Raw genomic sequence first — 19,572 nt, 5'->3', positions numbered from 1 at the left:
CACAGAAATGCACGCAGATTCATATATAAGCAACCTTTATAGATCCACAGTGACACACACATAGAAACACACAGACATAAAACCTAAATATAAAATCACATGTGTGAAGATAAGCAGGCGGGAGGGATAAATACAGGGAGGCAACATCATAGGTGCACTGATTTGAACTGGCTGAGTGCCAGGATAGGAGTGAGGCAGCCAGGGGTAACGAGGTCCGAGCACCACCCACCCATCCCTGATTCCCAGGGGCGGGGGCTGTGCGTGCTAGCGGAGGGAAATGAACCGAAGGGCTAGGATTCTTCACGGCTCCCCTACCCATCCCCCCTCTTCGCTCCAGCTTCTGATGCCATACCACCTCTTCTTTTCCCGTCCGCTCCTTCCAGTTCTCCCCAGCGCCTCCTCCCAGCACGGTCATCCCCACCTCGCTCTCGGCTTTCCCCCGCGGTCTTTACTCAAGGGCCCCTCTTGCCTTTTAGTCTTAGCTCTCCTCCGCCACGGCTTCCTTGCAGACTGTCCTTGGGGAAGGGGGAGGGGAGCTTGGAGAACGCGGGGAGGAGCCAGGTGGAGGCAACAAGGGAGGGGAAAGAGGAGAGGCTTCCCAACCTCCACTAGCTGATGCTGGCCCGGAGGCTCCGCCTCCTCCTGCTCCTGTTTCTCCACCCCTCCCTCCTCCTCCCAAGGACAGCTCAGATATGGCATCAGCTTCTCCTCAGTCCCCAGAAGGTTCTCGGGTCCCCATCTCTGTCTCGGGAGCCATCAGCTCCTGTACATAGTGGGAATCAGAAATTATTTAGTTGCCTCTCATGTTGTCTGCCGAGACAACTGTTTCCTAGCCAGACTGAGACTCCTTGCATTCAAACATCCTCAACAACTAATAATAAACCTCCCCCTCTGGCCTTATGCATTATCTCACACCTCTGTCACTCTTTGAACAAGCATTCTTGGAAAGTCTTTGCGCCAGGTTTTGTATTAGGTGCTGAGGATGAAAAGATAAATGAAATAGAGTCCCTGCCCTGGAGGAACATTGAACACCGGTATTTTCTGTAGAGGGACGCCAAAAACTCCTTTTATATTTATGTACCTTTCTCTGAGAAAATACAGGGCTACAAAGCAAACAGTGTCCCTGGAGGCAACATGGGCCAAGAACTCCCAGAGCTAAGGGTGCATCCTTTCCTCAGATCCTCTTTACTCTTTCCACTTCACCCAGGTCTTTGTTGCAATGCCTCTCCACAGGCATCTCTCCTCTCCTGACTTCCTATGCCCTCCCTCTTGCTTACTTTTTTTCTGCCCCTGCATATTCTGGCTGCAAACAATAAGAATAAAGATAAAACCACTGGAATACACAAAAGTAACTTTTGTGATGCAAATGTTACCATCCAAAGACAGCCTAAAGAATGGAAGAAAATATCTGCAAATCATATATGTGATAACAGATGGGTAGGTATCCAGAATATATAAATAACTCTTGCCACTCAATAATAAAAAAGATAATAACCTTGGGGCACCTGGATGGCTTAGTCGGGTTGAGCATCTGACTCTTGATTTTGGCTCAGGTCATGATCTCACAGTTCATGAGTCTGAGCCCCCCCCTCACTGATGGTGAGGAGCTTGCTTGGAATTCCCTCTCTCTCTCTCTCTTTCTCTCTCTCTGCCCCTCCTGCATGCACACTCTCTTTCTCTCTCTCAAAATAAATAAAGAATTTTTTAAAAGATAATAACCCAATTCAGAAATGGGCAAAAGGTCTGAACAGATACCTCACCGGTAAAGATACACAGATGGCAAATAATCATATAAAATGATGCCCAGCATCGTATGTCATTCGGGAACTGCAAATTAAAACAGAGAGGTACTACTACATATTGTTAGACTGGCTAACATCAAAAAAATTAATAAACCTGATAGTACCAAAAGCTGACAAGAATGTGGAGCACCAGGAACTCTTATTTTTTGTTGGTGGGAATGCAAAATGGTACAGTCCCTTTAAAAGACAATTTGGCAGTTCCTTACAAAGCTAAATAGAGCCTTACTGTATGACCCAGCAATCACATTTCTCTAAGTATTTACCCAAATGAGTTGAAAACTACATCCACACAAAAACCTGCACACAAATGTTCATAAGAGCTTATTCATAGTTGCCCAAAACTGGAAGTAACCAAAATGTCCCTCAAAAGGTGAATGGATAAACTGTGATGCATCAATTCAATGGAATAGTATTCAGCAAGAAAAAGAAATGACCTATGAAGCCAAGAAAAGATATAGAGGAAACTTAAATACATATTGCTTAGTCAAAGAAACCTGTCTGAAAAGGTTACATACTATATGTTTCCAACTAAGTAACATTCTGGCAAAGGTAAAACTATAGAGATAGTAAAAAGATCAATGGTTTTCAAGGGCTTAGAGTAGAGAGGGAATGATAAATATGTAGAGCACAGGGGGGTTTTAGGCCAGTAAACTTATTCTGTATGATGCTATAATGCTGGATACATGACATGGCATATTTGTCAAAACTCATAGAACTTCACAACACCAAGAGTGAACTTTAACATAAACTATGGACTCTAATCAATAATAATGTATCAATATTGGCTCATCAACTGTAACAAATGTTCCTCACTAAGTAGTAATAGTAAATGGAAACTGACCACAGGAGAGGAAACTGTGCAAACTGCTCAACTTTCTTTTTTTTTTTTAAATTTTTTTTTCAACGTTTATTTATTTTGGGGACAGAGAGAGACAGAGCATGAACGGGGGAGGGGCAGAGAGAGAGGGAGACACAGAATCGGAAACAGGCTCCAGGCTCCGAGCCATCAGCCCAGAGCCTGACGCGGGGCTCGAACTCACGGACCGCGAGATCGTGACCTGGCTGAAGTCGGACGCTTAACCGACTGCGCCACCCAGGCGCCCCTCAACTTTCTGTAAGACTAAAACTTCTGTAACAAACAAAGTCTACCAATTTAAAAAACATATTCTGTTCAGTGAAATATCTAACAAAATTGTAATATTAAAAAACAAAAAAATGGGCAAGGGTTTAGACATTTCTCTAAATAAAATATACAAATAACCAATAAACATATGAAAAGATGTTCAACATCGCTAATCACTAGGGAAATGCAAATCAAAACCACAATGAAATTCCACTTCACATCTATTAGGATGACTATTTTAAAAAAAGGAAAATAACAAGTATTGGAGAGGATGTGGAGAAAGTGGAACTCTTGTGTCTTGCAGGTACAAGTGTAAAGTGATGTCGTCACTATGGAAAACAGCTTGCCAGTTCCTCATATTAAACAGAGTTACCATATGACCCAGCAATTACACTCCTAGGTATATACCCAAGGAAAATGAGCACATATGCATACACACACACACACGCACACACACACATGCACACACACACATGCACACACACACAAATGTGTACACCAGTGGTCATGGCAGCATTATTCATAATAGGCAAAAAGTGGAAACAGGCCAAATGTCTCCAGTGATGAATGAATAAATAAAATGTGGCATATCCATATAATAGAATATTACTTGCCAATAAAAACAATGAAGTACGGATACCCTGCAACCATAAAAACATTACGCTGAGTAAAAGAAGCTAACACAAAAGACCTCATACTATATGATACCATTCATATGAAATAGGCAAATTTATAGAAACAGAAAGCAGATTAGCAGTTGCCTAGCACTATGGGGAAATGAGGAGTGACTGCTGATGAACACAAGATGTCTTTTGCATGTGATGGAAATGTCCTAAACTTAAAGTGACTGCAAAACTCTATGAACATAGTATATACCATTGAATTGTACGCTTTCATTTTAATGAAGTTGAGCTTATCAATTGTAGTTGGCCCTTGAGTCATGTGACCCCTATGCAATCAAAAATCTGTGTATTGGGGCGCCTGGGTGGCGCAGTCGGTTAAGCGTCCGACTTCAGCCAGGTCACGATCTCGCGGTCCGTGAGTTCGAGCCCCGCGTCGGGCTCTGGGCTGATGGCTCAGAGCCTGGAGCCTGTTTCCCACTCTGTGACTCCCTCTCTCTCTGCCCCTCCCCCGTTCATGCTCTGTCTCTCTCTGTCCCAAAAATAAATAAACGTTGAAAAAAAAATTAAAAAAAAAATCTGTGTATAAATTTTGAATCACAAAAAACTTAATTGCAGTTCACCCTTGAACAACATGGGTTTGAACTGCATGGGTCTACTTGTGCATAGTTAATAGTTACTACTGTTAGTAGTTAACTTTTGGGGGAGTCAAAAGTTACACGCAGATTTTCAACTGCATAAGGGGTTGGTGCCCTTAAGCCCTGTGTTGTTCAAGAGTCAACTGTACTAATAGCCTACTGTTGACTGGAAGCCTTACCAATAATGTAAATAGTTGATTAATACATATTTTGTATATTATACTATTATACTGTATTCTTATAATAAAGTGGGCTAGAGAAAAGATTATTAAGGAAGTTATAAGGAAAATACATTTATAGTACTGTACTGTAAAAAAAAACAAACCTGTGTATAAGTAAGTGGATTCACACATTTCAAACCTGTATTGGTCAAGGGTCAACTGAATTTCCTTCATGAGTAATGTCTTTGGTATTGTATCTAAAAAGTCATCACCATACCCAAGGTCACCTAGGTTTTGTCCTATGTTATCTTCCAGTAGTTGTATATTTTTTCATTTTATATTTAAGTCTATGATCCATTTGTAATTAGTTTTTGTAAAGGGCATAAAGTCTGTGTCTAGATTCACTTTTTTGCACATGGATGTCCACTTGTTCCATCATCTTTTGTTGAAGAGACTATCTTTGCTCAATTGTACTGCCTTGACTCCTATGTGAAAGATCAATTGATTATATTCATGAGGGTCTATTTTTGGGCCCTCTATTCTCTTCCCCTGATCTAGTTGTTAATACTTTGACCAATATCACAATGTCTTGATTAGCTTCACAGTAAATCTTGAAGGTGGGTAGGGTCTGTCCTCCAACTTTGTTCTTCTCATTCAATATCATGTTGGCTATTCTGGGTCTTTTGTCTCTTCATATAAAGTTCAGAACCAATATGTTGATACCCATAAAATTACTTGCTGGAATTTTGATTGGGATTGCATTTAATCTATATATTAAGTTGGGAAGAACTGACATCTAGACAATATTGAGTTTTCCTATCTGTGAACATGGAATATTTCTCTATTCAGTTCTTCTTTTATTTCATTCACCAGAGTTTCTAAAATTTTCCTCATAAAGATAATGTATATATTTTGTTAGCTTTATCCCTAAGTATTTCATTTTGGGAGTGCTAACGTAAATGGTAGTGTGTTTTTAACTTCAAATTCCATTTTTTCATTGTTAGTATACAGGAAAACAATTGACTTTTGCATATTAACCTACATCCTATAACCTTCCTATAATCACTGATTAGTTCCAGGAGTTTTTGTTAATTCTTTGAAATTTCCTGTGCAAACAATCATATCACCCGTGAACAAAGACCGTTTTATGTCTTCCTTCTCAATCAGTACACTTTTTATTAGCTTTTCTTGACTTGTTGCATTAGCTAAGACTTCTAGTACAACGTTGAAAAGGAGTAATGAGAGGAAACATCTTTGCCTTGTACCTTATCTTAGTGGGAAAGCTTCAAGTTTCTCAATATTAAGTATGATGTTAACTGTAAGTTTCCACTGATATTTGTTATCAAGTTGAGACAGTTCTCCTATAATCCTAGTTTACTGAAAATTTTTATTATGAATGGGTGTTGGATTTTGTCATATGCTATTTCTGTATTTATTGATATGATCACGTGATTTTTCTATTTTGATCTGTTTATGTGATGAATTATATTAATTAATTTTGAAGTGTTGAACCAGCCTTGAATACCTGTGATAAATTACTCTTGATCATGGTATATAATTCTTCTTATACTTTTTTGGATTCAATTTGCTAATTAATTGATTTTCAAATGTTGAACCAGATCAAATGGCTCTTGATCATGGTATATAATTCTTTTTATACTTTATTGAATTCAATTTGATAATATTTTATTGAGGATTTTTACATCTATGTTCATGAGAGATGTTGATCTGTAGTCTTCTTTTCTTTTAATATCTTTGTCTGGTTTGGGTATTATGGTAATGCTGACCTCGTCGAATAAGTTAAATGTATTCCCTCTGCTTCTATCTTCTGAAAGAGATTATAGAAAACTGGCAAAATTTCTTCCTTAAATGTTTTATAGAATGCACCAGGAATCTATCTGGGCCTGGTGCTTTTTTGAAAAGTTATTTATTAGTTCAATTTCTTTAACAGATTTATGCCTATTTGGGTCATCTGTTTCTTCTTGTGTGAGATTTGGCACATTGTATCTTTCAAGAAATTGGTCCATTTCATTTAGGCTATCAAATTTGTGGGCACAGAGTTGTTCATAATATTCTTTTGTTGTCCTTTTAATTTCCCTGGAATCTGTAGTGATGTCCCTCTTTAATTTCTGATAGTAGTAATTTGTGTCCTCTCTTTTTTCCCCTTAGGTAGCCTGTTTAAGTCTTACTGATTTTATTGATATTTTCAAAGAACCAGCTTATGGTTTCATTGATTTTTTATTTTCAATTTTATTGATTTCTGCTCTAATTCTTATTATCTCTTTTTTTCTGCTTACTTTGGATTTAATTTGGTCTTCTCTTATAGTTTCCCAAGTTGGAAACTTCAGTAATTGCTTTTAGACCTTTTTTTCTTATATATGCACTCAATACTATAAATTTCCCTTTAAGCACTGCTCCCACTACATCCAACGAATTTTGGTAAGTTGTGTTTTAATTTTCATTTTGTTCAAAATATTTTTAAATTTTTCTTGAGATTTCTTCTTTAATCTATGTGTTATTTATGTGTTGTTTAGTCCCCACGTATTCAGGATTTCCAGTTTTCTATTATTGGTTTCTAGTTTGATTCCATTATGGCCTGAAAACAAACATTGTAGAATTTCTGTTCTTTCAGTTAAGGTATGTTTTATGGCCCAGAATGTAGTCTATCTTGGTGAATGTTCCATGTGAGCTTGAGAAAAATGTGTATTCTGCTGCTGTTGGATGAACTGTTGATGTCATTTATATCCATTTGATAGATGGTGTTGTTAAGTTCAGCTATGTCTTTACCTATTCCCTGTCTGCTGAATCTGTCCCTTTCAGAAAGAAGAGCGTTGAAGTCTCCAATTCTGATAGTAGATCTATTTCTCCTTTCACTTCTATCAGCTTTTGCCTCAGGTAGTTTAATGCTGTGTTGTTAGGTGCATATACATTAAGAAGTTATATCTTATTGGAGAATTGACCCCTTTATCATTATGCAATGCCCTTCTTTATATTTGATAACTTTTTTCAAATTTTTTTTTCAACGTTTTTATTTATTTTTGGGACAGAGAGAGACAGAGCATGAACGGGGAGGGGCAGAGAGAGAGGGAGACACAGAATCGGAAACAGGCTCCAGGCTCCGAGCCATCAGCCCAGAGCCTGACGCGGGGCTCGAACTCACGGACCGCGAGATCGTGACCTGGCTGAAGTCGGACGCTTAACCGACTGCGCCACCCAGGCGCCCCTTGATAACTTTTTTTACTTTGAAGTCTGCTGTGTCTGAAATTAATAGAGCTATTGCTCCTTTTTAAAACTAGTGTTAGCATGATATATTTTTCTACCTCTACCTTTATATGTATCTTTATATTTATGGTGGTTTTCTTATAGTTAACACATAGTTGGGGCATGTTTTCGATTAACTCTGACAATACATTAATTGATGCATTTAGACCATTGACACTCAAAGTGATTATTGACATAGTTGGGTCAATATCTACCACATTCATTGCTGTTTTCTATTTATTGCCCTTGTTCTTTGTTCCTATTTTTGTCTTCTACTCTTTTTCTGCCTTTTGTGGTTTTTTTTTTTAATTTTTTTTTCAACGTTTATTTATTTTTTTGGGACACAGAGAGACAGAGCATGAACGGGGGAGGGGCAGAGAGAGAGGGAGACACAGAATCGGAAACAGGCTCCAGGCTCTGAGCCATCAGCCCAGAGCCTGACGCGGGGCTCGAACTCACGGACCGCGAGATCGTAACCTGGCTGAAGTCGGACGCCCAACCGACTGCGCCACCCAGGCGCCCCTGCCTTTTGTGGTTTTAACTGAGCAGTCTATATCATTCCATTCTCCTTTCTTAGCATATCAGTAATGCTTTTTTACTTTTTCAGTGGCTGCCCTAGAGTTTGCAATATTTATGTACAACTAATCTAAGTCCACTTTCAAATAGCACTATACCACTTCACGAGTGGTGTGAATACCTAAAATAACAAAATAATCCTAATTCCTTTCTCCTATCCCTTGTACCATTGCTGTCATTCATTTCAGTTATATATAAACATACATAAGCATATACAGTTGACCTTTGAGCAACACTGGTTTAAATTGTGCAGGTCCACTTACATGCAGATTTTTTTACAGTACCGTAAATGGATTTTTTATTCCTTATGATTCGCTTTTTTTCTTATGATTTTCTTAATAACACTATCTTTTCCCTAGCTCACTTTATTGTGAGAATATAATATATATAACATACAAAATGTTAATTGACCATTTATGTTATTAGTAAGACTTCCAGTCAACAGTAGGCTATTAGTAGTTAAGTTTTGGGGCAATAAAAAGTTATACATAGATTTTCAACTGTGCCCTTAACCCCCAAATTAGCAACAAACTCCCTCAATTAGTCTGAGAAAGTCTATTTCTTCACTTTTAAACAATAGTTTTGCAGGGTACAGAATTCTGGTTCTGATTTATTCTCTCTACATTTCAAATGTTTCACTTCACTCTCTTCCTGGTTGCATAGTTTCTGAGAAGAGGTCAGATGTAATTCTTATCTTTGCTTTTCTATAGGTAAGGTGTTTTTTTCCTTTGGCTTCTGGTACTTTTTCTTTATCTTTGATTTTCTGTAATTTGAAAATAATATACCTAGGTGTAGGAGCTTGATTTTATTTATTTATTTATTTGTTTATTTATTTATTTATTTAGCATATTACTGAGCTTCCTGGATCTGTGGTTTGATGTCTGACATTAATTTGGAGAAATTATCAATCATTGTTGATTCAAATATTTCTTCTGTTCCTTTCTCTCTTTCTTTTCTCCCTCTGGTATTCTGATTATGTGTATGTTACATCTGTTGTAGTTGTACCACAGTCATTGGGTATTCTGTTATATGTTCTTCAGTCTTCATTCTCTCTCTCTCTCTCTCTTTTTGGTTTTTGAGAATTGTATTGATATATCCTCTAGTTCAGAGACTCTCCTCAGCCATGTTCAGTTTACTAATACAAAAGGCATTCTTCATTTCTGTTATAGTGTGTTTTGTTTTTTTTTAATTTCTGGCATTTGGGAGGGGGTGCTTTTTCTTAGGATTTCCATCTGTCTGCTTACATTGCTTCTCTGTTTCGCATGCTATTTTATTCATTACAGTCCTTAGTACATTAGTCATAGGTTTTTAAAATTCCTAGTCTGCTAATGCCAACATCCCTGCCATGTTTGGTTTTGAAGTTTGCTCTGTCTTTTCAAATTGTGTTTTTTGCCTTTTTATATGCCTGTAATTTTTTCTTGATAGCCAGACATGATGTAATGGGTAAAAAGAAGTGCTGTAAATAGGCCTTTAGTCATGTGGTGGTAAGATGTGGTGAGGAAAGGAAGCATTCTATAGTCTTATGATTACATTTCAGCTTATGCCTCTAGACTGTGAACTTCACAAGCATTTCTCAGGTTTTTCTCCCTTTAGGTGGGACAGGATGGCTAGAATGGGCTAGAGTTGGGTATTTCTCCTCCTCAGGTCAGTTAGGCCCTGGTTAACTAGTTTCCTCTGAAGGCGGGGCTTGTTAAAGGAAAAGAATGCTCTCATGTATTTCAAACGTTTCCTTTTCTCCTCACCCTGTTGGAAGTTCCAGGGGATTTTTCTGATATTGCTGTGAGAATCTAATTGAGCTCCTGAAAGTAAATCTCACAGTATTATGGGGACTCCCTTTGACTCGGTCCCCCTGTAGTTTTTAACTCTCGGAATTCTACACTGAGCCTCCAACAACTTGTTACCTCATCACTGGTTCCGAGAAGACATCCGCTCATGGGTCTCTGCTCTAGGAACCTGTGATTAACTCTACTTGCCTATCTGTCTCTCCAACTTTGGGGCTAGCAGTTTCTTATGAATCCAAGAAGAACTGTTAATATTTCAGTCTTTTTACTTTTACTTATTACTTATTGATGTGGTGATGACTTCCAAGCTACTTACATGAGGAATGAGAAGTTGGAATTCCAAAGCCCAAATTATATACTTTAAGTAGGTGAATTTTACGATATGTGGACTATATCTCAATAAAGATGTCAAAGTTTTGGGAAAGGAAAATCTGGAAAAGTTCCCCCTACATTCTGGAGTTTCTAACTTTAACATAAAGATTGAAATTTGAGAAGAAATCCATTCCTGCCTCCTTCTACCAAATACCAACTCTTTATTTATTTGTTTGCTTGTTTTTTAACTGTTTATTTGTTTTGGGGGGAGAGACAGAGAGACAGAAAATAAGCAGGAGAGAGCCAGAGAGAGAAGGAGACACATAATCCGAAGCAGGCTCCAGGCTCTGAGCTGTCAGGACAGAATCTAATGCAGGGCTCAAGCTCATGAACCATGAGATGATGACCTGAGCCAAAGTCAGACGCTCAACTGACTGAGCCACCTAGGCACCTCTCAACTCTTTTTTTAAAAAAATATTTTATTATTAGGGGTGCCTGGGTGGTTCTGTCGGTTCAGCGTCCGACTTCAGCTCAGGTCATGATCTCGTGGTCTGTGAGTTTGAGTCCCGCTTCGGGCTCTGTGCTGACAGCTCAGAGCCTGGAGCCTGCTTCAGATTCTGTGTCTCCCTCTCTCTCTGCCCCTCCCCCTCTCATGCTCTGTCTTTCTCTCTGTCAAAAATAAACATTAAAAAAATAATAATAATAAAAACTTTATTTTTAAGTAATTTCTATATCCAATGTGGGGCTCAAACTTACAACCCCAAGATCAAGAGTCACATGTTCTACCAACTGAGCCAGCCAAGTGCCCCTACCCAAAACCAACTCTTAAGACTTCATTGAAAGTGTTCTTAATGAATTACTGTATTAATTAGTCTACCTTAACTAGGTGAAAGCAAGGAAATGTCACTGTTACTTATAGTCTTATCCCAAGACACTTGATCCTTTAGACTCCTTTTTCTGTCCAGGGATCAATCATGCCCAGGAGTTTCTGGAAAACTATGTAAGCACAAATCAAGGAAATACTATCTCAAAAGGCACGTAGGGAACTTTCAGGTCAGTTGGGGGTGGGAGTGCCAGAACAGAAGCATTTTCTCAGAAGTACTTAGGCCTTGCTTATGGTCATCTTAGTGCAATCTCCAAACTTGAAGATGTTATTTTCTGAGAATTATGCTAGTAAAAACCAACACAAAATAGAGACAGCTGATGGAAAAAATACATCATATTGAGAAATAGCTATAAATGTCTTCCACTTTTTAAAATGACTTTAATTAATTAATTAATTAATTAATTCAGAGTGTGTGCAAGCAGAGGAGGGGCATAGAGAGAGGGCAAGAGAGAATCCCAAGCAGGCTCCACACTGTCAGCTCAGAGCCAGAATCAAGAGCCATCCAGGTGCCCCTATATAAATGTCTTCCTAATAAGAATCTTGAGAGATCCCTATTCATTATTAATTCATACATTCAACAAACATTTATTGAGGACTCATTATATGCTAGCCACTGTGCCAGGTAATGAGTTATAATAAACTCTTACGAGTTTAAATCTGGAGGGACTATCAAAGGTTCACAGGAAGTTTACATTTCACTGGACCTGGGATATAATTAAAGAAATAAATAACCCAACTAATAATTATAATGTATCAAATTCTTATGACATGAATATATTAGTTGAGGGTAAATGAATTAAGAGAAAATAGAACCTGGATAGTAAGAATTTGGCACTGTTTATTTGTACTGTTCTTGAGTAAAACACTAAGGGATACAAATTTCCAGCATTAGAGAGATGGATGAGATAATGAAACAGTGATTAGCTCTTTAAAAATAGATTTTCTTATCAGGAGACTATAGATGCTGGAGAGGATGTGGAGAAACGGGAACCCTCTTGCACTCTTGGTGGGAATGCAAACTGGTGCAGCTGCTCTGGAAAACAGTGTGGAGGTTCCTCAAAAAATTAAAAATAGACCTACCCTATGACCCAGCAGTAGCACTGCTAGGAATTTACCCAAGGGATACAGGAGTACTGATGCATAGGGGCACTTGTACCCCAATGTTCATAGCAGCACTCTCAACAATAGCCAAATTGTGGAAAAAGCCTAAATGTCCATCAGCTGATGAATGGATAAAGAAATTGTGGTTTATATACACAATGGAATACTACATGGCAATGAGAAAGAATGAAATATGGCCCTTTGTAGCAACGTGGATGGAACTGGAGAGTGTGATGCTAAGTGAAATAAGCCATACAGAGAAAGACAGATACCATATGGTTTCACTCTTATGTGGATCCTGAGAAACTTAACAGAAACCCATGGGGGAGGGGAAGAAAAAAAAGAGGTTAGAGTGGGAGAGAGCCAAAGCATAAGAGACTCTTAAAAACTGAGAACAAACTGAGGGTTGATGGGGGGTGTGTGGGGGGGGGTGATGGGTATTGAGGAGGGCACCTTTTGGGATGAGCACTGGGTGTTGTATGGAAACCAATTGGACAATAAATTTCATGTATTGAAAAAAATAAAAAATAAAATAAAATAAATAAAAATAGATTTTCTTTAATTTTAATCCTAAATTCCAAGACCATATGTTTCACTTTTACCTACTTTTCTGTTTATCAACCAACTTTTAAATTTCAAATATAGTTTCTAAGGAATGTGAACAACTTGTAAAGGGTATTTTAGCTGGCTATGGTTGATTTATCTTACATATCAAAATTTGGATACATAATTTTATGGTAGATTGATAATGGGAGAGAATTTTGAGATCTGGGCAGTTGTAGGAAATATGACATATGTCCAACCCTCATCCCTCTAATGGGGGAGGCTGAGAAGCATCCCTCAGAACAGGTACATGAAGCCTACAGGTAAACACAGTATGGTGGCTAAGGAAGAGGGGGTTGAGGAAGAGGTCTAAACATTGCCATACAAACTAGGGTGCCTAAGAAAAGTGTCAGGAGTAAATTGCACAGCCTATTAGAGTTTAGGACCAGGAATTACAAGAGCAAAGCAGCAAGTTGGATAGACAAAAAAGAGATGAGACCAACAAATTCTCCAGGCAAACAAACTAAGCCAGCAGCTGAATTTGAACTCATTCCAAGATTACTTTCATTGCTGGTGTGGTTTAATGGGGCTGAAAAAGGATACCCTGGACACTTCCTCTAAAGGAGAAAGCTGAAATGTCCTCGGTTTGCACTGGGGCCCTCTGATAGGCTTCTCAAGGGGGCCTATGCCTGTTCTAATGATTTAGGTAACTAGGGGGCTGGTGGAAATCTAGAACTTTGTCCAACTATAATCAGCTTTATTCAGTTGTTGCGGTTGGTAGCTAAAATTCAGAATTTAGAGGACTTGGCAGACAATGAGGGGGGAAAAAAAGGACTGAACCCAAAAGAAGGCCAGCTGGACTGAGAAGCCCATGTGGTTAAAATCCACTATTTCTTCTTTCCTGTACTATCTGGTGGTGGTCTTCCTGTTTTCAGCATGTCAGGAAAAGCTAATATGCACATAGAAATGCCAAATGATATCTCACCTCATATGTCATGCCTTGGTAACAATGAAAGGCATATTCTTTATATTAATTTTCAGAGAACAGGAAGGTATTTAGAAGGTCCTCTTGGACTTCACAGAACTCTCCAGATACCAGTTAGCTACTGAGATGTTGGCATGAAGTCTAGGCAGAGAGTAGGTGCAAAAATTATAGTTATTATAAAAGAAGGCATTCTGGAGGAGAGAAGTGTCCAAAGATGTTTAAAGACAATTCTGCAACACCTAGATAGGTGCTTTGCTCTGCTTTATTTTTCTTCAAAGCACTTATCACTACTTGATTTATTTGTTTATTATCTGTTTTCCTCACTAGAATGTAAGCTCCATGAGGACAGATCTTTTTTTTTTTTCCATCCTGGATCCCCTTGAGTCTAGAACAGTGCCTACCATGTAATAGGTGCTCAGTATTTGCTGACTGAATGCGTGAAACCTAGAGTAATGCTATTTCCTATTCTTCTGGGTTAGAGTCATACCTGGACAACTGCCATACCTACTTCTCATCCCCAAATGTCCTGGTACACCATTACTAGCATCCTGAGCTAGTAGGGCACTTCAGTAAACCAGCTGAAGTATTCTAAAGTATGCGGTTCATATGCCCTGACCATTAGCTCTGCTAAGTAGTGGGTAGGTAAATGAAGATATAGAAAGCTTTGGACAGTACCCTCCAAACCAGTATAAAGCTAGACATTATTACCAGAAAGTTGAGTAGATCATGAAGACAGAACATCTCTTTGACAATGATTACCTAACGCTGGCACAGATTGGGGGGGGCAATAAAGAGAATGATGTATGCCATACTAATGAGCCATTCATTACCACAAGGATGGTGTCATGACTCTGGAATGGGTACAGATCTACATTTAGACCACTGTGATGAGATGATGAAGATGATGTTAAGGATGCTAGTAATGGTGTACCAGGACATTTGGGGATGAGAAGTAGGTATGGCAGTTTTCCAGGTATGACTCTAACCCAGAAGAATAGGAAATAGCATTACTCTAGGTTTCACACATTCAGTCAGCAAATACTGAGCACCTATTACATGGTAGGCACTGTTCTAGACTCAAGGGGATCCAGGATGGAAAAAAAAAAAAAGATCTGTCCTCATGGAGCTTACATTCTAGTGAGGAAAACAGATAATAAACAAATAAATCAAGTAGTGATAAGTGCTTTGAAGAAAAATAAAGCAGAGCAAAGAAGCAGAGTGACAGGGGCACCTGGGTGGCTCTGTCAGTTGGTTTTGGCTCAGGTCATGATCTCGTGGTTTGTGAGTTTGAGCCCTGTGTTGGGCTCTGTGCTGGCAATGTGGAGCCTGCTTGGGATTCTCTCTCTCTCTGTCTCCCTCTCTGCCAATTCCCTGCTGTACACCTGCTCCCTCTTAAATAAGTAAACTTAAAAAAAAGAAGAAGCAGAGTGACAGAGGTGCTATCTTAAATAGGGTGGACTGGAAAAACCTTGCTGAGATGACATTCTAGGAAGAGGTTTGAACATACAAGAAAGAAAACCTTGCTACCTTTGGAGGAACAGCTTTCAGATAGGGAGAAGGGCAAATGCAAAGGTTCTAAAACAGGAATAAGGTAGGAGTGTCATACCAGAGGATCACTAAGATTTGGACTTGACTCAGAATTGTAAATGGGCTACAATGATGTGGTGGGTTGATGTTGTGAAATACATGCAGCAATTGGGTATGAGCCTCTCTCTGAGTTGGAACATCTATCTGGTCCTCTCACTCCTACAAAACTCCTAGATCTCATCTAGTAATTATCTGTTTCCTTCCACCAGAATGGAAAACTCCTTAAGGAGAGACCCTGGCATAGACAGTAAACCACTGTCTGCACTGGAGAGTCATCTTTGGCTCTGGCTGGGAGAGGATGACTCCTGGAGACAGAGCAGCCGCCACCAGCCACTGATACTAATGTTTCTGATGTAGGGCACTGGTTTAAGACAATGCCAGTCTAGCAGATTCAGCATCATCTGGATATTTGTCAGAAATGCAAATTCTTGGGTCTGACCTGGAACCTACTGAATCAAAAACTCTAGGGGTGGGGTCTCAGCAATGTGGTGTAACAAACCCTCCAGGTATTCTGATGCACAATAAAGTTTGAGAACAATTGTTCCAAGTTGTGGAGGTCTGAGAACACCATCACTTGAAAAATGAACTTGCATGCCAAAAAGGCTTGAATAGGTCCTATGAAGTCATTTTCACCAATTACTATCAAATTCTTGGGAAAGCTAGCTCAGGAAAGAAGTCACAGGTGTCCAGATGACCCCTACTATAGGCTGAAGGCACTAACTTCAAGCCTTGATTAAGGCAGAGGAAAATGAACTCTTCAGCTAAGATATGTAGCCTCAAGCTTAGACCAGATAAACTTTTTCTTTCCTTAAAGAGGTAAGCTTTGGGGGGTGGGTGGGTATCAGAACAGAGAAGACAAATAATAATTACATAAGACAATCCTGGGAGTCTTCCACTTCAGATCTACTAATACCTCATCAAGCATGTGAAAGGGTTAGATGTTTTAGTAAGCACTATATTCCAAGGAATATATATTTAGTTCTTAAATCTATTTATCTGGGTTGACTTGAGAGGCAGTTTGATAGGGGACCACCCAGCGTAGGGTGGCCTAAGAGGATGCATGAGATTTTCTCTATTAATCAATAAAAGATGGGGGGAAAAAAGTGTTCCACAGGTCTAATGGTATCCTTGCATATTTGACTGAAAGAAGAGAATTTGTAAGGCTATTTTCTTACTCAATGATCTTCCCAATTCAGTTTACATTTGAAGAGTCCTGAGAGTTTCAGCTTCATGAAAACTTAAGTTCTCTGCAGCTAGTCCTAGAAGGTTGGGACCAGGAGATCGATGTTGAATGGCAACTAGTTGAGACTAAGATGATCTTTATAGAGGCAGAACCGCCACTGATTTTCCTTCAACAAGGGTACAGGTTCTTGGGTCACTTATAACATGGCATCTGTATATGGAGAATCTTGTGTCTGATGCAGAAAACAGTATAACCTGCTTGGAAGAAACTTTGGCTATGGTGACGTCTTTACGTATCAGTTGCATTCACAGTGTTGGAGAAACTTTGCATCCTGGTCTGCATAAACCAGGGCGTGAGCGGGTTTGATGGTCTCACTGTTAAAAGAACAGAATGGTGGGGGGAACTTCGGCAATGCTGGTGACAGACAGCCTAACTGAAGTGAGGAATCTGGTAGTAAGGTCTTACCCTTCCAAGGAGAAGTGGTAACACAGGGGCAGATGGGTGTCTGGTATGCTCCCTCATTTGCAGCCCGATATGTAGTCATCTCAGCAGTCACAGGTTACTAAGGCCGGTGAACAGGAGTGGTATATGCAGAGGAGAGGCTCTAGGTCTAGTGGGCAGCTGGATCCGCTGGACCAGAGTCTGGCCCACAAAGCTACCTGCTGCCCATGAGCCATTCTGCTGGAGATGAAGGTCTTACACTCTCGGTTCCCTGGGAATTCTAACCACCATTCTTTGCAAAGGTTAGGGCCTAGGTGACTCACTCCTTTGCTGTGCTCCAGTGTGGGAACCAATGGCTTCCCTATGTTAGGAACTGACACTCTAAAGGCCAGAAACACACACACACACACACACACACACACAGCCTGCCTCATCATAGTACAGGCAGAGCTGTCTATTCTAATGTGCAGGGATTTGGAGAAAATAGTAACTGCAGCTGCTTCCCTGCCAAGTGTGAGATTAGAAACAAAATGTGTTCCATTTTTCTTCAGGATTAGAGCTCAGCATGTCCACATATAGCTTCACTTGGGGCAAGAAGCTGACCATCCTAGAAGGAGTCCCTATGCATTCTTCAGGCTGGCAGCAGCAGCAGCAGCTGAGGGACGCCAGGCCAGGTTTTGGGGGTGTTTTGGCATCAGTAGCTCTGGGCTCACCTCTGCCAACCATGCTATTTGATGGCATGATTTCCTCACTCATGCCCTACGTGAGGAATGGAGCAAGGCAGTGACATTTCCCATCCCACCAGATCAGGTGACCACTCTTGCCCCCTCCAATTCATCTTCAACCCAGGGGCCAGACCTGTCACTCTTCAGTGATTTGACCTAGAAGGCATAGCATGATTTGGCTCTTATACTATCCTTATAGTTCACTCTCCAGCTACTCTTCCCTCACCCAAGTTCTACTGGTCTTCTCTATTCCTCTAATGAGCCAAACTCCTTCTCAACTCAGATTCTACTGTCCTCTTTCCCAAAAAGCTTTTCTACCCCCTCTTCCTGGCTAAGTCACACTCATCTTTCAGGACTTCCTTAGAAAAGGTGTTTCCAGGGGCGCCTGGGTGGCACAGTCGGTTGAGCGTCCGACTTCAGCCAGGTCACGATCTCGCGGTCCGTGAGTTCGAGCCCCGCGTCGGGCTCTGGGCTGATGGCTCAGAGCCTGGAGCCTGTTTCCGACTCTGTGTCTCCCTCTCTCTCTGCCCCTCCCCCGTTCATGCTCTGTCTCTCTCTGTCCCAAAAATAAATAAACATTGAAAAAAAAAATTAAAAAAAAAAAAAAGAAAAGGTGTTTCCAACCTCTCAGGCCAGGTTAGGTACCCTGTTTTTACATTCTAATTATGTGATATTATTGTTTTCCATGGTACTAGGACCATTCGAATAATCCCACTGTGTGTGATTATGTGATTACTTCTTACTCCCACAAGACTAAAACTTCATGCAAGTAGGCAATGTACTTGTTTTGTTTGCTGCTTTATTCCCAGTGCCAACTATAGTGCCGGACATAGTATGCGCTCGACCAATTTTCTTGGAAGGAATAAAAAGAAGGAGGGAAGTAGAGAAGGAGGAAGAAAAGGAGGAAGGGAAGAAGGAAGGAAGGAAACAAAGGGAAGCAGGCAGGGAGAGAGGCAGATAAGGAGGAACAGAGGTCCCAATATAGATTCTTCATCTCTAGTGGGAAAGCTGGAAGGATTCACTGTAGCTCTTACCTGGGGTCTCAGTGCTTAAAGGCAGAAGTTAACATCAGAATTTTTTTCCATGGGATAATGCTGAGTTCAAACCACAGAAGCAGGTCCAAATGAGTCATCAGAGCTAAGGGGGTCTGAAGTGAGTATTAGGTATAGAGCAAAATGAGAATGAGAAAAGCAGGGAAGATAAAGGAATAAGAAATAATCTATACAAATTCAAGGAACTGTAGGACAAGGCCACCAGCTGGGCTTATTTCTTATTCCTAACAGCTGTTTATGGATGGGCAAAGCAAGTCTGATTAAAGGGACACAGACCCCACATCGTTGTCATATATAGATACATATGACTCCAAAGTCATCATAAGTTGATATTCTTGTGTATAAACCATTTTCTTGTGAGTATGGTTAACTCTAGGTTCACTTATGAGACTGAATTAAGCTATAGTTTATGCATTTCAAAGCTTAGGACTGGCTCTTGGACCATAGTGCCCTGCCTACATGGTGCCCTGCTAGAGTTCAGTGAAGCTCTGCCTAAGCAGTCAGTTGGTACCTCCCTTCCCTACATCTCTGTGGCATCCTCTTTTGAAATTCAACATTTTGAACCAAAGGTATCCAGCCCTTCACTTACTTACTTCACTTACTCACTCGCTCATTTCGAACCAAAGGTATCAAGCACTTCACTTACTCACTTACTCAAAACTATCAAGCTCTTCACTTAACTCCCTTCTTGATCAGAGGCTCCTGGGGGAAAGGGAAAATGCTAGTTTGTGTTCACAGCTATTGAGCCTAGAATAATGACTTTGAATAGTAACTGCTCAAAAGATTATTGGATAA

At 40.0% G+C, this 19,572-nt stretch overlaps 1 protein-coding gene across 2 annotated transcripts in view; it reads right to left on the bottom strand.

Moving 5' to 3' along the window:
• PFKM (phosphofructokinase, muscle) overlaps positions 1-19,572 on the bottom strand; it is a 46,521-nt gene that overhangs the window by 23,327 nt on the left and 3,622 nt on the right. The gene's annotated exons all lie outside the window — the stretch shown is intronic.

This window comes from Lynx rufus, unplaced genomic scaffold, assembly GCF_022079265.1.
Source record: "Lynx rufus isolate CCGP_SWC_20201006 ecotype Redwood Valley unplaced genomic scaffold, mLynRuf1.p SCAF_7, whole genome shotgun sequence".
In the NCBI taxonomy this organism is placed as follows: Eukaryota; Metazoa; Chordata; class Mammalia; order Carnivora; family Felidae; genus Lynx; species Lynx rufus.
This window is presented reverse-complemented; position numbering and strand designations above follow the sequence as displayed.